This window comes from Platichthys flesus, chromosome 21 (genome assembly GCF_949316205.1).
Source record: "Platichthys flesus chromosome 21, fPlaFle2.1, whole genome shotgun sequence".
Taxonomy (NCBI): domain Eukaryota; kingdom Metazoa; phylum Chordata; class Actinopteri; order Pleuronectiformes; family Pleuronectidae; genus Platichthys; species Platichthys flesus.
In genome coordinates, this window is record NC_084965.1 from 2,190,827 (window position 1) to 2,205,450 (window position 14,624).

The window sequence follows — 14,624 nt, forward strand, 5'->3', positions numbered from 1 at the left end:
CCCCCCCATCCTCTGAGGTGATAGGTGGCTCCGTGTGTCATCAGCTGAACGACTGTCTCTCTGGATGAACGAGGGGAGACGAGTGAGGCCTCGGGGCACGTGTTTCTGAAACAGTGAAAATAATTGAATTGTGTTAAAAAAGGAGAATGTAATTGTTTTCTGGAGAAAATAAAGAAAAAAGGGAGCGAGGCTCTGATGAATGCGTCATCGCTCGGTGTGAGAGACGAGAAACAAACTGCCTGCAGTTCTGGAGAAATAAAAATGAATAGTGGGAGCAAAGCTGCCCTCGAAGCAGCTTGATACGGAATCTGTGGATTCAGAGGGGGGTGTTGTTCGTGTTGTGAAACATCTTCCTCCGAGCAGATCGAGTGTAAAGACAAAACCGTGTCCAGCTGTAAAATAAACACACATCAACAGAGGGATATTCAACTTTAAACAGATCAGACTTTGAATGATCGACGGCTTCAGGATTCCATCTGCATTCAGCTCAACAAATCATATTTCCATAAATCCATCCAAGGCTAGAGTGCATGCTTTTTTCTTTTTTTTTTTAAACCTGCAGGGGGAAGATGGAACTACAAGTCATGATATTGGATTTTCTCTTTCTCACTAAAACAAGTGAGCGCCGCCTGGAAGCCAGTTCAATATTGTAGTTTAATTGAAGATGTGGAACAGATTTGTCTGATATTAGATTAGAAAGTACTGCCCTCAGGTGGAAGGATCAATTACTACAAAAGATTGAATTGTCTCATGGTCTCTTTGCTCTGTGCATAATTAGATGCGGTGTGAGGAGCAGTGCACTGAACTAACACACAAACACACACAAACATGCAAAATACACAAAGGGCTCAGCACATTAACATACACTCTCATACGTTCCTGCATTTGTAAAAGTCTGCATATGAAGCCCCCAGTGTGCACATGCAGCTTTTATATATTTATATATAGTAATGCATGAATAATATCACGTATGAATGTAAAACAACAACAAAAGCTCCAAATCGAGATCAAACAAAAGCTCCAGCACCAGAGGACTGAACTCTTAAATCACATTGTTTCACACCCCCACACATCCATTTCAAACAAATGCACAGTCTCGGTTAAACTGACTTTCTGGAAAAAATAATCTACTGGTCGATAAAGATAATAACTATTCCTCAAAGGTTTGTTCTCTGATATAAATAAATAAAGAAAATATAAGACGTGATTAAATGAAGGCGATGAACCCGCTCACCTCTCGATAGGTTTCATACTCTTCTGATATTTATAATGAATTCACAGCAGCATTCCTCACGCTGTGGGATCGAAGAGAGGAGCATGTGCAGTCCACACACAACCAGCCTCACGCCTGCTTCCCCCTGTCAGACACACAAACAAACACACACACACACACACACAACAACTGTGCACGCTACACAATTCCGATTCATGCAGCCCGACACTTTAATGATGGATATTGAAAGGCGGCCAAAACAGCTGTGGCTGGGAAACAATATAGCACCTTTACAATGTGCTAATGAGCAGAAGTGATGCTGGCAGTCTTTCAAAGGGGGGTTGCCATAGTGATGTGGTGGTGCAGTGCTGGGAGTCATGACCACGCAAGCCCTGAGTCGAAACCCCCCCCCCCCCCGATGCCTGGGCTGCAAGGTGGTGTGTCACGACCGGTCTCCAGTCCAGCATGCATGGAGCATCACCCCGGGGAGGCAGTGATGTGTATCGTTGAGGAAGGCAGAAGATAAACAGGAGCATGAAAACACAGCGTCAGCGCAGCAGTGATTACGTGTGTGGTAATTCCGGAGGAGCCCTGGAACCGTGTTTTATGGGTTTAACCTGTCATCCTTCACCGACTGACGCTGCATCGCCACGGATCTGAAATATAGACGCTCAGAGGAATGTGCCCCTGACCAGCACAGGCCCCTGGTGAGGCATCCAGCATGTTATTCTGGGGCTCGGCATCCCAATGAGAGGCAGAGGGTTCTGGGTTCTAAGGTCCGGCTGATTGTGGATTTACAGAAACAAACAAAAGAGCTCTTCCCTCGATGGTTTTGAATGTGCAGGGGACAAAGTGAGTCCTTGAAGGTTGTCCTGAGATGGGAGATGGACCGGTCCATGCTGGGTTTTCTATTTGCATCCCCAGCTCGTCCCATCGCTGCTCATGCTGCTCAGCCACCCGTATAAATGACTCGTTAGCTTTTTCACGAGCGCTCAGTGACTCCTGGAATAGGTCAACCCCGAAAAAGGATCCACTCATTGGATCCTCAACCGCCAAGGAGAGGGACTGATGCATTCGCTGGCTGCAGGTGACGGAGCCTCTGAAGAGAACCAGGCTTCAAATGCAGCCTCTGAATTTCAACACGACTTGTGTTCTTCCAACTATTGGGGGAGTGTTTATAATACGAGCTACTTGAGTCTGCTGTACCATCTGTGAACAAGCCTTGTGCCATGAGTCCTACAGGATCTAAGACCCTGATGCTGTTTACTCTTCTGTGCACAGGAAAGTTTCACCCTGAGTGTAGCCTCTGTTCGCTGGAAGTTGACGAACTTGTGTTTTTTAATTGAAACATAATGTACTTGTGATTGCTAGCTTCCATTAGCCGGGGCTAGTTTGTCCAGATCGATATATATATCCTGCTTCTCTCCTCACACTCACCCTGTTGTCTAAGTGATTTTCGGGGGTGTGTCTGCAAGGCTCTGCCCAAGTGTAGGCTGCCGGTGATTAGCCGAACAGTTGTGGTTGCATCTGAAAGCTAATCACTGGAAGGCGAGGCGGCATTCACCGGGCCATTTAACAGGCGAGGAGCCCGAATGGCTGAGGACAGGGGACCATCTCCGCCATCAGCGAGCTGCGGGTGGTCGGATCTTTCTGAATGCAGCAGCCTTTAAATGTGTTTGAGCAGAATGTGGCAGCACTCTGCAGCTCCACCACCCGTTTGAAAGCATGGCAGAGCCGGTGCATTACTCAGAGGCCTGTGGGTACGCCTCGCTCTCTTCCTGCGATCACACTCTCATCTCCTCCTTGGAACATTATTGTTAGAACAGGCAAATATGTCTCTACCCATCGCGATATATTTTGGATGTTGACACTGCGAGGTTGCATGGCCACGGTTTAGACGGTGAAGCAAACTGCCTCTAAGATATTAAGAAAGCGAGAAGCAGAGAAAGCTTTCAATAGACTTCTTTTTTTTGGAGACCCATAGGACAAAACAAAAGAGAGGCCCTTCAGTCTTTCTCAATATGTAGACAAATGTGTAGGCAAGGCATTCACTCAGTATTCTGGGATGGATCGGTGCTTTCAACGGAGTCTTCCACGATGAAATGGTGCAGGAAATGAAACACCTTGCGTTCCCTGGAGGTCGGTGTGGGTATCACCGAGGCTCGGAGGCGTCCCGAGACAATCCTAATGTTGTTTTTCACAAGTTTACACCGTATATCAGTGAAAACCATTACGGTTTCACTGTGGGTATTTGTGGCGGTGACACGTTTCATGCAGGGACACAGGGACACGGTACACATCACTGAGGCGGACGCCGAGGGACCGGGTAGTTTAGTGCGAGTTTTCTGTGTGGTTTGCCAAACTAAGGGATTTCATGAACCTGGGGAGCAGGTAAAAAGTGAAGCAGCGGGCTACTGGGAAAACGAGCGGCATTGCATATTATGAGCGAGAACCGCCCAGCAGACATACTTTTAGAAGACTACAGTTCCAGCCCTTTATTAGATTTATATCGGCGGCCTGCTGAGAGTAGTTGAAAGAGAAATGAAATGGTGCCAAAGCCTGAGTTAGCTCCCTATTGAGAGAGTAATTTCCAGTTGAAAGTGCGAGAAAAAGGTCAATTTCAGATGGCTCGAAATTGATTGCAGTGGGAAGCATGAATGACAGACAGCGTCGGAGCTCATAATTGCCCCCGTAAGGAATCATTTTACTCATCCTGGCGGAACCAAATAACAATCTAACATATTTACGAAACAGGAAGCAACAACTGCATCACGGTCGATGGATTATTCCCGTTCTTCAAAATGGAACAAACTGACGAGTCGAGAGATCCTCCTCGGACAGATTCTCTCTCTCTCTCAGCCGCCCCGATGCCTGAAAACCAATATGATGGTCAATGAATATTTCATCACAATCCAAAGTCCAGACAATACCATTCTCCAGATGCACTAACAGCCACATAAATTCCACCTTGATTTTGCCCTGTCACCAGCGAGACCTAGTAAGTGCTCAATTTCACGGCTGATCGGTTATTGCACTTGTTTAAATCCGATGTCGCTGAGTGCGAATGCCGAAAAAAAAAAAATCCTATTATTTTTGCAAAGACTGCAAATGTTAATGAGGCCTAAAGTCTGTCAGTGGAGAAGGTTAATGGCAACGTGAACTCATCTGTGGAGGCTTTCCTGTGAAATGGGATTGTATCACCGGAAAGAATTATTTGTGGACGTGTCCATCATTAAGATCTTATTTAAAATCACAGATTATTCAACTTTAATATTTCTATTAAGATGAGATTACAGTGGTGGAAATGTTTGAGATGCAAATAGAGCTTTTCATTATTAGAGAAACTGAGTTTGAACCTGAAGGTCGAAACTTACACTGGAAAATAAACTCACCTGAGAACCTAGAATGGGGGAATTTGAAAGGCAGCTTTTTTAAGAATAAAATGAGTTCGGCAGGTTTTGCAAAAATAATTACTAAAGTTTATTTTGTGCTCGGCTAAAGTGGAAACTATTATTAACATAGTCAGTGATGTAAACGTCCATTAAATCTTTTAGAACCTGACAGGAGAGTAAATGTCACCAACTCCTAATCTTTCTATATTTTGTATAGATGGAAATGTTTTAATCACATTTCCATCTATACAAAACACCCACCCACACACCCACAAACACACACACACACACACACAAGTACACCCACATACACACGCTGTAAGCTGATTTTAATTATACCAGGAATTGTTTCCAGATTTCAGCCGTTCTAATTTCCTGTGCCCACCACTAACCAGTCACAACCATTAAGTCCCTACGTGTCACTTGTCAGGGGACAGTGAGGACAGTGGCTGTGCATTAATAAGACCCAAACTACCTCCATCCTACACAAACACCTTAATTAACTGAATACAGCAGCAGCACTTGTCCATCTCGTTAATTAGCTTCATAATAAATGGACTCACACAGATCGCTCCTCCGTCAGGATGGAGGTGTAGGTGTAGGGCCTCGTTCATTAAGCAGCAGAGTCAACCTTCCCTTTTCTCTCGGCTTCATAGAAACCCTCCATTCGGCTGGAACTATTACTAAAGCTCAGTAAGGAAACCTTTAGCTTTTAGAATCATTTACGAGTACTCCACAAGCTTTTTAAAAGATATGAAAAAGAGTTTGAGTGCTTAGAGCAGCGAGATAAAAGATTTCCAAAAAACGTTACACCTCATAAAACGGCCGTGTTTCAGCACTCGAGAACTCGAGATAAGAATAAATAATAACGTGAATGAAACGGCCACAAAGACGAGCCGGCTCAAATCTATCCGCAAATATTATGAAAGAACTTCAAATTTTGAGATATCTTAGTGGGAGCACTTGGTCCCACAAAGTAATGTGATGAAAATAAAGAAATATAAAATCGGTTTCACAGCTCAGTATTTTGTCTGCGTTCAGAACTTTAAGGGGCAGCTGTGTGAAATATCAGCTGCAGATGAGGTCGGGACGCCAGCACCAATAGACAGAGGTTTCCAATTATCTAACAGTGGAGGCAGAGGGAATGGAGAAACAGGTGGCGACTTTAATTGCTTTTTGGAAACCCAGGAGCCGAGCGTGAGAGGGATCAGAGCTGTGGGAGGTCCTCGGGGAGACGACACATCCACCATTGTCTTTGTAATTGGTTTCGGTGAAATATAATTCTCCAGGCAGGAATTAGCAAAATGGATAATATCACACACGTATAAATATCTTGAATATGTCCATGTCACAATGCACAGGGAGTGGATGATACATATCCGGGTGGGGCGGTGCCAGGTTTTTGAACAGCATCACCAGTACAAACATAACAGCTTGTAACCACTGGATTGCTTTTGCCAGTGGTTACAATTCCATTCATTGTGTAGAAAATTACACCTGAAGCAGTTTTGTGTAGTTATTTTTAAGGTCATTTCTCATTTCCCTGTGTTATCAGTGCAGAAAACAAACGACTATACTGTCGACCTGCTGGATATCGAACCACACACGATAGCAGAAAGTCTGTATCTCTTATTTCTTTGCTCTAATCAGTGTTGCACCCTTTGTTCCTCTCGTTAGCTCTGAGATAACCCCCCCGACTGCTCGAAAGTTAATGCCAAACTTTGTGTTGGGGGGGGATGATGCAGCGCTCTCGCCTCCACGCAGGTTGCGCTCTCTCTCTGTTTTTCCACGGACGCTCACAACTGTGCTCGGCTTTGTAGAACGAAAGGAGGGGAAATGCAATCTGATCCTGGCCTCACATTATCTCTCTTTTACCGAAGGGATAAGATTACGCAAATGTCAGCACCACCACGGTTAAAAGCTCTAACGGGGGGGGGGGGGGGGGGGTGCTTACAGCGCGGTGAGTGTGTAAGTCGTGAGGAGAGCTCTTGTTTTTTGGAATCGTGTATTTTAAAGTGTTTCATCTTCAAGGCTGCGCGGGACGTGTGGGGATCCCTCAGCCATGTTCAATATCAAGGAGGCTTGATTTGTGGAGATATGCTGATTTCCAAGGATGGAAGCAAGAGGATGCATATTCATACGCTGAGTTCACAAGAAACACTTCGACAAAACAGGAGTTTATATAACCTTTAGAATTCCTCATCACCAGTGGCAGAGGCGTTATTTGCATTACAATAAGAATGTGTATTATTGCATTTTCTTTGCGTGTGTACAAGCACAGGCTGGGTTGTGTGTTTATGTTGGTGTGTGCACATGGACACACACACACACACAGACATGCGAGTGTGTGTTTGTCCATATTTCTCTGATGTGAGACTGCTGGCAGCGATTGCCCTGTTTTTCCCATTTCCCCTCTGGCTAATCACTGGAGTCCCCGTAAATCCTTGGTATCACCACAGGATCAAGAGGAGGCCTCCAAGCCCTGGGGAGCCTATTTCCTCAGAGAGCAGAACACAAACTGGAAAGCTCCTTGATATATTCGCTGGCCCAGGGACGGTCAAGACTCCGGGGCTGAAAGATGCTCCATGACATCACCCTGTGCTGTCGGTAGTTTACCATTCTGCATGTGACGCAGACGCACACACACACCCCGAGTCTGCACACAGGGAAACTCAATCAGATACAACAAACTCCGGTCGGTGCTTCAGAGGAAGGTTATTACCACAAAGGGAGAGAGAGAAATATTGGATCTAATCCCCGTCGGTTGGAATAGGAAGAAGAGGGTCAGGGACAGGCATCACTTTATGTTTCGGTCCAAACCTGAATTTTTTTTCCAGATGCCGTGGCTGCTCTCCAGCTGGTGAGGATACACTGAATAATTAGTTTGGTTGGAACGGCACCTCGAGGAGGGGGGGGGCTGGATTAGCTCTTGGAGGGCAGCGTCTCTGGCAGCCCCAGTGTTCTGATGAGGGCTGAGATATACTGTCCCGCACCCCGGCGCTGAGAAGCTTTTGATGGTTTTAAAAGCCTTGAGCGAGCGACAATTACAGGCTGAATGGCAAAGAGGGTCAGAGAGGGAATGAGATGCTGCGGACTCTCTCGCTGAAGGTCACTGGGGAGGCGCTGAGTGTTGTGAAACTATGCGTTGCGAGGTTCTAATAACACACAGCGCCCAGAGAGAAGTGAGCGCAGAGGAAGACACGGAGCGGCTGCTGTTTATAAATGAGAAGCAAATGTAGTCACACACACACAGAGAGAGCAACAGAACTCTGACGTAAACATGTTTGTGATGACGGATCCAAAAAGATTCTCTGCAAAACCACAGTTTACAATAGATTCCGTCTGTTTTGTTTAGAAGCGTCTTCTTTTCGCATGAATGCACTTTACAGTAAGAGCGGCTTCACAAATGCTCCAGTGTCTGGAGAGAGAGGGGGGGGGGGGAGGAAGAGCTGCAGAGAGACGCCTGTGGTTTGAAACACAGAAGAATCTACAGATGAAAATAATCGGGAATGTCTCAGTATGATCTGTGCGGTGTTACAATGTGATGAAAATGTCCAAAAAGCACTGATGCACCCAAGAATCGTTATTATTGTGTTTATTATTCTCGATACGATATCTTCCGTGTTCCCACAACAAGGCGGCCATCTTCCAGGAAATCACCCTCATTCCTAAACTCTTATAAAACCAACAAACACCACGAATCAGACTCGGCCCTCTTAGGGTTAATGGTTAAGTTCAACCAAACCTCTAAAGTTATGCAGCTTTTGGCAAAGGGCTAGTGGCTCTAGGCTTCATCAGGGGGGTTCCCAAATATGGTGTTGTTGCATTTTCATTTGCATAGCCGATGGTGCTGTGGGCCTCCTCTCCAATAGGGGGCGATTGCCTGCCTCGCCCACCAATAAATACAATTATAAAAAACGTTTTTTTCCTCATATACGGAAATGTTAAGGTAGAAGAAATCACAGCAAATCGTCACCTTTTTATAATTTGACAACACAGCCATTCTATAGTTGTCATGTGCAGATATTGCCTAAAAGGAGAAGTTTGAGGATCTGACGTTTCACTTAATTGTCATATCAAGGAATACATGAAAAATGCACTCAGAGAAACCCTTGAGTTACGAGATGAAAGACTAAACAGAAACCAATATTGTCGTTTCCACTCCCACTCATCAGTTTCTGAGGAATTCTCGAGTGCACCTCAGAGACTGAACTTGTTCCTCTTTTATGTTTTTGTACAATTCCCTAATTCCAGATAAGTTCCTCCCCGAAGTCTTCTTTAAATGATGTGTGAGATTCCTCCTGTGTGCCATTTCTACAAAAAAACACTCATCGGAGGAAAAAACAATATCGGACCAGACAGCTTCATTCATGGAATCAGAGATCAAACACATTTTCTCCTCAAGAGGGAATTGAACCATGAGTTCTTCATCTCTGCAGAAACACATGTATGTTTGCTTCCACGCAGGAAGCGTCAGGATCGATGTCGACCAACGCAGGAAGCCACGAGAGAACTCACACCTCTCCCACTGTTCTCAGATGCTCCTGAAGTGACAATTAAGTCTACAGATAACACACAGAGGCAACGGAATCACAGTGCACGACATGAAAGAGAAAATCTATTTTTGAACTAAATTGAGTTTGTTTTAATCTTCAGTATCTACACAAGAGTCGCACAATCGAGGATGTGCCTTAGAGTTGCGTAACAGCCAGCATGAGGCCCAAGAGGATTAAAGAGAGACTTGAAATAAAATCATCACAGCTCATCGTTTCTTCTAATTCTCCAAATTCTCCAAAACATGTTGATAAGATATCCGAGAATATTTCTTCAGATCCGACTGAAATATCGGCACGATTCCAAAAAGGCAAAAAACATCGATAAACCCAAATTTATTGAGAGAAAGCGTCCCACGTCAGCGACCTTAAAAAGCCATCGCCTGGAAGTGTGTTATCAGTTCTCCTCAGCCCAGGAGCGAGCGTGGGTTTGACAAACACTCCTCCCTAAAGAGTTCTCCCTGTGACAGATCCGTCTGAGACTTCTGGCTCCAGGAAAACAACATCACTCATTCACGAGGGTTTCCTGCATGGAAATACAGAATCTGATGATGATGATGATGATGATGGGACACATCAGAGGGAGTAGATTGGTGTTTGAAAGAGTCTGGAATATGAAGACATGGACAAGAGACGTCAACTGGTGAGTAAGATTTGCTGATCTTGACAGAGCCTCACCTCCTCACCTCCATCGAGCAGGGGACATTTACACCAAAGACCTTTTGTTTGATGGTGTATTTTTTTTTCTGTCAGAAATACTGAACTTGTTTCCACACAACTTGGTGTAAGGATGGGATTTCGGCCAAGAAAGAACCCACGGCACAGATCTGGACAAAGGTGCAGATCCACCGAGGTTTCAGACGAAGAGGATTCAGTTTTTATCCTACACCAAACTGCATATGAGGGATTATTGTTGAACAGCACATCTAGAATAGTAGATGCCTCACTTGGGTCAGAACTGACATAAGAGAGCTAATAGCTCACATTTAAAAATGTTTTCGGTTGCAAAACATAAAACGGGACAAAAAACGTGTATAAAAAGTAGATTAAACATCTTCCTGCTGTTTCCACTCGTGTTTTATACTCATACTTATTCAACATCCTTAATGTTTATATTTCATTACACAGAAAGTGTCAAGAATTTGAGTCCAATTTTGATGATAACAAGTTGATGGATTCACTTTTAAGACTCTATGAATTAAAGATACAAGACTATTAATGCCATGACTATAAGTCACTGATATTCGCAGTGATTATTATGTTCATTGCAAATCACTTCATGTGATCTGTATATTATGTGGTCATCATAATAACCACAGCCACATCACCCTGTCATGTCCAGGTCAAACACTCTCCACTCCCTCATGTCCCTCCTCCATCAGATCACACAGCTTCCTGTTTACATGGCTCTCACCGCAGCGAGGAAGCAGGACAGACGATTGTCTTCTTCTCTCGCTCTGAGCAGAACTCACAGTCGTATGTTTAACAAAGCTTTGTCAGAGGGAAGCAGCCGCACTGTGTCCGTCTCCAGTGGATTTACTTGGCTCCAATTAAATCGGGGAGAAGAGCACTTATGGTGTCCCCGTCGTGTGGAAGTACACACACACAGTTTTCTTTTGGCAAACAGGGATAAACACTGGATTGTGTTGTACATCGAAATCTACACTTTATCATAGGTTCAGAGGAGGAGAGAGAGGAGCAGGCCTGGCTTCATTGTACGTTCTGTGCAACGTGTAATTGGCATTAAAGTAATATAAATAATTAGATGAACTGACTTGTTAGAATAGCAGCTGGTAGTCGAGTATTAGACCTTTTCACAGCGAATATGAAGTTTGTTCTATTCAAGAATCCCAGTCGCTCATTTCATTATTCACACCTGTGCTGCTCGTGCTGTGACAACATTTGTCAATCATGCCAATCAGTCGTGCACATTTCTAACCAAGCAACAGAAGAGCATCTGGAGAACAGGAAAGACAAGCCTGGAGCGTGGACATAATTCAGGAGACTTGTAGTTGGACAAGAAAGTTTGAACATGTCTCCCATTAGCTGTAGTTAAAGGTCAACACTCAACCTTCAGATGTCTTGTTGCTTACCAGCGTCATTATCTCTTTGAAAAAAGGGGTTTGTCTCCTAAGCACGATGAATCCTGGGATCAGTCGGATCAGCCTAAGAGAGGGAGCCTCCCATTGGAGCCTTTGGATTGAAGGACACATTTGTCTCCTGGATTTGAAGGAGACTTCGAACACAGGACAGACTGGTTGCTGCTGTGATGCAATGGTCTTCAAATGGAAGGACGTGGCCTCTGAAGTGAGACACAGTCTGTCTGATTGGCTGATTCAACCCAGGTGACATCAACAAGATGGAAGCAAACTGAGGAAGTAAAACAGACACGGAAGATAAGTCCTTTCAAAATAAAACAGGAAATGACGCCACAGTCAAAAGCAGGAAGTCTCCCATTCAGCACTGGTGTCAGTGTGCTGCCGTTACTGTACTGACTTCTGGGTTCTGGCCCCGTCCTCACACTACACATGTAACACACAGTGCAGGTTATCATCTGAATAAACTCCACAGAGGAACGTGTGTGATTTATGGTCACTCATCTGGGACACAGATAAGTGAAATGCATTCTGAATTACGACTGAGGAAAAGATGCATTTCCCGACAACATCCGCTCTATTTCTTTAAGAAAAAAAACAATCAGTAGACTGGTGACAAAATAAGTGAAGATGAAAAATGGCTTCCAGCTGCAGAATATACATCTTCCCTTCATGGTTTATTCATGTGCTCCACAGATGCCACACTCTTATCAACATGACATACATCTAACATGGAAAAATCACCTCCCTCCACGCTAAAGGGAAATGATCAATGTGCCACCCGCACTGGGAAGCTCCCAACAATAACAACGCCCGACGGACGGCTTTCAATCAGCGGCTCAGAATAAAACAACCAACATTATGAGGAGTTTGTCGCACGCAAATATTCACGATTCCGTGAAACAGCAGCAGTCGCTTTCCTCGAAGGGACGAAGAGAAGGAAGAAGGATTTCTCCTGTAACCGCCCTCACGTTTGGTGGAGGAACCGGCCCATGGAGCAGGAGTGCTGATCTTATCCAAAAATGTGTGCAGGTAAGCAAAGCCTTGTGGGTAAGCCATACATTAACTCATGTCATGTGGGTTTTCCAGCTCACTCACTGCTCTGCTCTTTGTTATCAGCCCCGAATCCCCCCCCCCCCCCCCCTTGCACAGGAGCTACACTGCAGCATGTACGGTTCACACAACAAAACAACTTCAAACCACTTAAACAAAACACTTAACACAACATAGAAGAACAGCAGCTACACACATTCCACTGATGAGTCAGTATTTAAAGACAGACGTGTTCCCGGTCTTCGTGCATCAGTTGATACAGGGGAACAACCAGTGTGGGTCTGTTGAGGTGAAGCCAGTAAAGAACTGGTAGTTCTGGAGTGATTCTGTCAGTAACGTTCAAAACAGCCAAAGGATGACGAGTCTAATGTCCTTTTACAAAACTGCATCACTGTGCAATTATGTTAAAGTGTTTCTACCGTGGAAAAAATAAAGTTGAACGAGGTTAGCATGTAAAGTCCTTCTGTCGTTTTGTCAGTGAAGCTTTTGAGACTGAGATGTGCAGCGGATATATTTCAATTAAACTAGCATTGGTACCGTGAATCTGTCTGGATGATCATTACCCAGCAGCAGGTGTGTGTGTCTGTGGCTTCCTGGGACCGTCCTGTAACCAGATGGTCACAGGTTCAATCAAAGAGCCAACGTCCCGTCCCCACCGTTAGGTTGAGCTGGGTGAAAACGCACCGCAGAGGCGCAGAAGAGTAAAGGTGGGACCCCCCAACATGGCTCCCGTCCATGTCCCCAGCATTAGTGTCAGAGGGGCCATGTTTCATCCTGCATCATTACGTGTGACAGCCCATTTGTTAGCAAAACAATTTGAATCAATGCCCCTGCATCTCATAGAACTACATAATGGCTGCTGTTAGTGCCGTGGCAGCTAAAAGTTATTCCCTTGCTTATTCTGTTATGGGGGGGGGGTTGACGCAGCACTCTCACTGCATTTTACAGCTCAATATCCGACCCTGGTTAATTAAAAGTGTTTATCATATCGTTACCATTACATTACAAAGATGAAATATGACTTTTAACTGACCATTAAATGCAAATATACTGAATAATATTCAACACGTTTAACAGAGAGCCTCCATATTGCTAAATTGGAGATCAGAGATTATGCTGATTGTATTAAAGTAGAATCTGATATATTAGATATTCACCTCTGTAACAAACTGTGTTCACTGCATTCTACTCCCTTCCACCTATTGACACAGGACGAGGAAAGATCTCGTCCGTTATAGAAAAAGAGACGTTCCCACAAACACCCTCTGACACGTATAACAGCTCTGCAAAGGCAAAGTGAAAACAAACAACTGACGCAAAGAACGATACAAACAGCTAATGCATTTCATCATCGTACGGTAGAAGGCATCTGCTGAGTCGTGGAGAGCGAGTCCTACGTTACTCATTCCTCTTGTTATCCCAGCTCATGTTCTCTGCACATGCAAACTGCTTCCTCACACAGGTGAAGCGTCTTTTAGAAATCCGACTGTTTATGTTTCTTTCACCGTCGCCTCTCACTGCCGAACGCATTTACTGAGAAACACACGGTGGAGTTTGTTTTATTATGTTGTGGGTGTGAGCTGCATGAGTTAAAAGGTTGTGAGTTGTGTCTTTATGTCTCACCAGACGTGAGCATCTGTACATCATCAGTATCATCATGCATATTTTACTACACCAGTGCAGAGCCTGATTTAAACATGTCGCTCTGGAAGGAGCCGTCTGCTCACTCGGCCTGTTGTGGGTACAACTTTGTTCTACACAATCAGATTTGTGTACACATACACATGATTAACAGTAGTCTCGGTGTACTGATGGATGGATGGATGGATGGATGGATGGATGGATGGATGGATGGATAGATGGATGGATAGATAACCTATGGACTCTTGTTTCTGGTGCATCAAACGTTCTATTCTCCACCAATTAGCTTTGAGGTTCTTTAGGGTGAACACAGCTGACAGCATCACTACCATCTGACATCAGACCTCTTGTACCATAAAGGAAATTTATCCCTTTGAAGTAAGTAGTAGCAAAGGTTATAATCACAAAACATGAGAGCAGACAAACAATAATAAAATGTGTGCGTTGAATGTTTTATATGATATATTAATGAAAACTAAAATGGCCCTTTGTTGTTTCCCATCCCGTGAACCCCTCAGCCGGGCGTATACCTCCTCACAAAGCATTTCACAGCGTTTAGAAAATCTAGAGTAGATCACTCTCTATTCCTTTTGAAGCCCTGACATCACATGATACCTACTTATTCTAAGTCTGGGCTTTTTGTTTTTATTTCATTTTTCTATTTACTAAGTTGCTG